We start from the raw sequence: 6,000 nt of genomic DNA, 5'->3' as shown, positions 1-6,000 counted from the left end.
GTTCTTCTTCCCCCACTCTTGGTCGATTTTGACTATGCTTGTCCAAGCTCTCTTCATTCTTTTCACGGCTGAATTGAGTGGGTCCACATTGTTGACGACGAAAGGTACAAGGTCTAGGTCTTCAGGAGGACTCAACCTAGCATACCCCAATTGTCTTTTAAGCAACACAGGGTTGTAGTTGATGCAACCACGTGTTCCTATTACGGGGACATTTGGGAACCCTCTACATCAAAAAATGACGTCCTTAATTTCCCACTCTCTCTTATACCATAAGATAGAACTAGAGGAGAGAGAAGAAAATCTTTGGGGCCATGAGAGATTGCTATAGGTAAAGGGTCCTCTTTGAGGCATATGAGTTCTCATCCATAAATGTAAGAGGGGAGCACAACAGAGAAAGGTTCCTCCTTTTTTCTCATGCCTTGTATGAAAGGTATGGTAGAAATTCACAAGCAATAATGGAATTGGAATGTTGGTTAGGAAGATCTCCACTACCAAGTGATCTAAAAAATTGTCTATGCCAGGGAATATAACAATTCCATGGATCAACAATTCCAAGGTTGCGCTACAAATTTCTCCCTTTTCTTCTTTTATCATTTTCCAAGCTTGACCTTTTAGGAATTTCTTTGTAAGACCTTTGACGGTAGCTTTGGGTCCCCAATTCGACACTAATTCGTTTGCATTGATACCCAAGACTAAAGCTAACTCGGACAAGGTAAAGCCTTCGTCCAACTTGGGGAATCATCCCCACCACATTTTCCCAGAACCCTAAAGGACGAACATCCTCTAAGAATCAAGAGCTCCACAAGAACCTAAGGGTGTGGCTCAAGATAATTCTGGGACGCATCCACCATCGTCCATCATCCAGCTCTTCTAACTACGTCAACACATATTAGAAGTGAATCCTTTACTGTCTGCACAAGGGTCTGAAGCTCAACCTACCATCTATTCTATTCAAATACCTAAGATACTCTATTAGAGATACCATGAACAATATGAATCCAAGGAACTACATCCTTCTAGGCATGTTGATTTCAGATGTTCTGATTGAGAATGGTCTGGTAGATAATCTCATTCAGCTGAATCTGATGGAAGACGTCACAGTGGACGTTGGGAAGCCCGTTCAATGGGAGGAATCTGAAGAGTATGGGACTAATTGACAAGGTCCTTGTCAAACCCACCAGAAACACCTCCTGGGAAGCACTGAAGGACCAAAGAGAGAAAGCAAATGAGATGTACCTCTTCACCAAGATAGATCCTCCATAAGTTATAACATGCTATCTGCAAGATCTGGAAGCTCAAGGCTACGATATCTCTAGCTTCAGCATGGATTGGCTTCCAGATCATACTCATAACTTCTTGAAGAGAAAGAGGGAACCTTTACATAAGACGATTGTTCAGAAGAAGAAGATTCTCAAGCTAGGAGAGTCTTCAGCGACCAAGAAGAAGCCAGTGCCTCTGACCATTTCTTCAACACGTTTTGGTAAGATCTCTATCTCAGAAGATCTGAATTCCTCTAGCTCTAGGCAACTTTCCTCATCACTCCCTCTACCACCTCCCACACTCCCAACCACAGTTACAACCTCATTCACTCCACCTACCATACATATTAACGCTCCCACAGAAAAAACTAAATCTCAACAACCAACAACCTCACTCCCTACCTCATCTGAACCAACATCATCCATACCAATTCCTTCTGAGCCAAACTCATCTAACCAAACCTTTCCATCAGAACCCACAACCTCCGACCCCATCCCTCTAAGAACCATCATAATTTCTCCTCCATTACCTCTCTTTAACCTCCAAATATCCTCAATCACACACTTAGAAGCCCTCTCGTTCGATGAACCATTATGACCAACCCTCCCCACCACCCATAGCTCCCCTTCTTACTATGATCTCACATATGACTCTGAACATTATGGTTCAGATTATCCCGACCTCACCTCCCCAAACCTTGAAGACTTTCAAGCCACAACTGATTCAGAAAGAACTCCTTCTGTACCCAAACCCTCTGAACCAATTCTTGAACCCTTTGAACCTGAACTCACCCTACCCATCTTTAATGAGGCATTAGCAAAATTCTCGGAAAGTTCATATTCCAGGTTCAAGAAGCTCTCTGACGAATCTAGCACCAATGATAATCCTTCTGAAGTAAGAACTAACTAGAACCGATTCATTAGATGTTTGACTTCTGAGATCTTCAAGATGAAGGGCCTCTCTGAACAAGTCAGAAATAACTTCATTAGAGGTGTTGAGGAAAGGCTAGAGGCTCGATTTACGAAAGAAGCGACTGAGAAGGATGAAAGGGAATCAACTGAGAAAGCTGACAAGGAGGTTGCTGAGAAAGAAGTTGCATAAGCTGCTTCTAGAGAGAAAGCTGAGCAAGAAGCAGAAGAAGCAATGGCCGCCAAAGTTGCTCAGAAGGTTGCATATGAGAAAAACTCCGAGGTTGCTTTGACTCAAGGAGAATCATCAACAACTAAACTTGCCCATCTAGTCATCAAAACTTTGGAAGAGTTGCAGAAGGAAAAGAAACTGGTCAGAGCCAAACTCTACAAACAAGATTAGGTCAACACCAACATTCAGATCATGCTATCTGAGCTACTTTGGAGGATTCCTCCTCCACCTAAACCTTAGACACTTTAGGATCTCTACGTAATATTTTTTTCTAAGTGTTTTTAGTTCTAAGGCTTAGTTTCTGCTCCTTTCTCGCTGTACTCCCTGAAATTGTTTTTTTCTTCAAATCAATGAATTTATGAATTACTTACTTTTTGAGTCAGACAAAAAGGGGGAGAATTAGATAGAAGTATTTTATGAATTAGTTTATCTAAATCTCAGAAATTCACTGCTTACATTCTGACATAAAATTATTGCATATTCTAAGTCATTTTTCAGGACCTACCTGAACCAAGGGAAACTGAATTTTTATCTGAGAAACTACTAAATCAAGTCATGCAACCTAAGAAGATCTCGAAAGAAATTCTCTACCCCAGAAACCCATATCTGATACAAAACATCTTTAAAACTTTTTAAATATCAGAGGGGGAGATTGTTAATCTCAGGGGGAGTCACTTTTCTATCAAACTCTGATGTTTTTCAATTTAGTATCTCTGAAAGTGCTTATTGTTTCATCAAACTCCTAAGTTTTGTCATCATCAAAAATGGGGAGATTGTTAGAATAAGATTTTGATTATGCAATATATGTCTAAGTTTTTATGATAACAAAGAATGAAACAATTTGGCACCCTAACAATTTTCTTAAGTGTGTAGGATTATAAGTTAAAAAAACGTTTATAATTCACCTCCTGATTACTAAGAAACGAATATCTGGCATCTGAATTAGTCCAGAAACCCTGAGCCATCACAAAGAGAAATCACATCTGACTCTGAACATAATGCATCTGAGGAGCAATCACCTGAAGAATCTGACTCTAAAGTTCAGGCTCTGATGGTCCAACTCTAAGAACTCTGAAGACTCTACAAGAGATATCTGAAGACTCTAACTCGGAAGACTCTAATCATGCTTACCTCACTCTGACACATGCTCAGAAACACGTCATCAGATGTCACATAGTCTTAAACTTAAGCATGGAGCATTCAAATTGTAGTACAATCCTTTTAAGGAAACAATTGATTATGCTCCAAGTCTGCTATGGAAAGGACAAGAAATTTACTACAATTATCTCCCACAGCTGGCACAAAATCTTTATTGATTTCTCCCCAACGGTATTATCTTAAGTGCTATATAAGGGCCTCTTCACAACTTACAAAAATACACAATTTTGATACAACAACATTATCTTACTCTGATTATTCATTCACCACTGTTGTTGCTCAATATTGTGTGGCTATCTTTCATTGTTCTAAAATTGTGTTTATACTGCTTATCTAGAAGCATCTAGAGAAAAACTTTGTAATTCTTATAATTGCTTTTGATTCCTCAAGTGACTTGTTTAGGTCTGTAGACTTGAGAGGGGTAAGAGGTTGTTGAACTCTTAGACGAACTTTATAATCTGTTGAGATTAGTGGATTAAGTCCTTGTTGAAGGTGAAATCACCTTGGCAGGGTGGACTGGAGTCGCTTTGAATTTCAAGCGAACTAGGATAAATCATTTGTGATGTTAGTATTTATTTTGTGTGTGCGTTGTTGCAAAAATATTTTAAATCCTATGAAAACAATTCAAATCCCCCTTTCTTGTTTTTCTCTACCTTCAATTTATGCAAAATGCCGACATATGCTCGGGTTGCTGAGGGTATGAAAATGCATGGTCTATGGATTGTTCCAAGTATGGTTGGCTTTATGGTAAAGATTTCTTAGAGGTGCCAATAACGATTGGGATTTGGAGGGATGCCAAACAAGGTTGGGCTTTAGGTTTCCCTTAGGGGAACATACCAACTTCCCGACATCGTAATCTGGATCTTCTAGTATGTTTAACCTGCATTAGGTCCATCTACAGCCGGATGTTGATCATCATGAGGAGGATTCCTTGATCTAGCAAAGTCCATGGGACTTTGTGGCTTTGCAATGTTTTTGTATTCCAAGAACATTGGGCCATGGTTATCCATTAGGTTCTTTGAAAGGAGAGTAACTTCGATGTTGTTTTTTCAAACCTTTTATTATTATTTCCAAAATTTTCAATGCAACATTTATTAAAAGAAATTCACATTTTACGAACAAAGTAGAAAGAATAAAAGTATTGGGAACATTTGATGAAAAAGATTTCATTGATAAAAGATAATCCCGTAAATGGGTAAACTACATGAGGAAGCAATTCCTAAAAGAAGCGATTGCGAAAATAAATGGAAAAACAATAATGGCAATGAGAAAAACTCGGATTTCCACCGAGTTCCAATTTCTGCTATAATCCGTATGTCTTCAAAGATCCTTGGATCCTGCTTTTGAAGAAAGTGATTGGATTGATTCTCCATTCATAACTTTTTTATGATGGACTCAAAGATTCTTTGCAGACCATAACCTCTCGCTTTATAAATCCCTAGTTTTTGCCTAGACCACCCTTTCTGGTTTTTCAGTATATCAGAATATCCCATTTTTTGCCTAAGTTTCCACTGGGGTTTTTCAACTTATTGGGTTTCTCTTTTTTCTTCTTCTTAAGCGTAGTCTTTTTTACTGCATTTGCATTCACATGGGATGGAAGATCTTCACCATCCATAGTTGAGAGTATTAAGGCTCCTCTAGAGAAAACCTTCCTCACAACATATGGTCCTTCGTAGTTAGGCATCCATTTTCCCCTTGGATTGGTAGAATATTTCTCAACACTAGGTCTCCTGCCTTGAGATTTTGGGGACGAACCTTTTTCTTGTATGCCCTCTTGAGATGCTTCTAGTATAACTGGTCATGGCAGATGGATGCCAAGCGCTTTTCATCAATGAGATTGAGCTGATCAAGCCTTGCTTGTACCCTCAAGGAGGGAATCTCTATTTCAATAGGAAGAAATACATTCATACCATACACGAGAGAGAACGGGGTCGCCCTAGTGGAAATACGTACTAAAGTACAGTAGCCATGTAAAGAAAATGACAACATCTCATGCCAATTTTTGTACATGTCCACCATTTTCTAGAGGATCTTCTTGATATTTTTATTTGCTGCCTCAACAACACCATTCATCTCTAGAAGGTACGACGATGAATTTTGATGCTCGATCTTGAAGTTTTTGCACAATTCTTTCATCATTTTGTTATTGATATTCGAACCATTATCAGTAATGATTTTGTTAGGGATCCCATAACGATAAATGATCTCTTTCTTCAGAAAATGAGCAACCACTTGCTTGGTGACGTTTGCATAGGAGACTTCTTCCACCTATTGGGTGAAATAGTCAATGGCTACCAAGATGAAACGGTGTCTATTTGAGGCAGTTGGCTCGATACACCCAATCACGTCAATGCCCCACATGGAGAAAGGCCAGCATGATATCAAAACATTTAGAGGCACAAGTGGCACATGTATTTTATCGTCATAAATCTGGCATTTATG

The sequence above is a fragment of the Lathyrus oleraceus genome, chromosome 1, assembly GCF_024323335.1.
Source record: "Lathyrus oleraceus cultivar Zhongwan6 chromosome 1, CAAS_Psat_ZW6_1.0, whole genome shotgun sequence".
Lineage (NCBI taxonomy): Eukaryota > Viridiplantae > Streptophyta > Magnoliopsida > Fabales > Fabaceae > Lathyrus > Lathyrus oleraceus.
The sequence above is the reverse complement of the archived record's forward strand: the minus strand, read 5'-3'. Positions refer to the sequence as shown.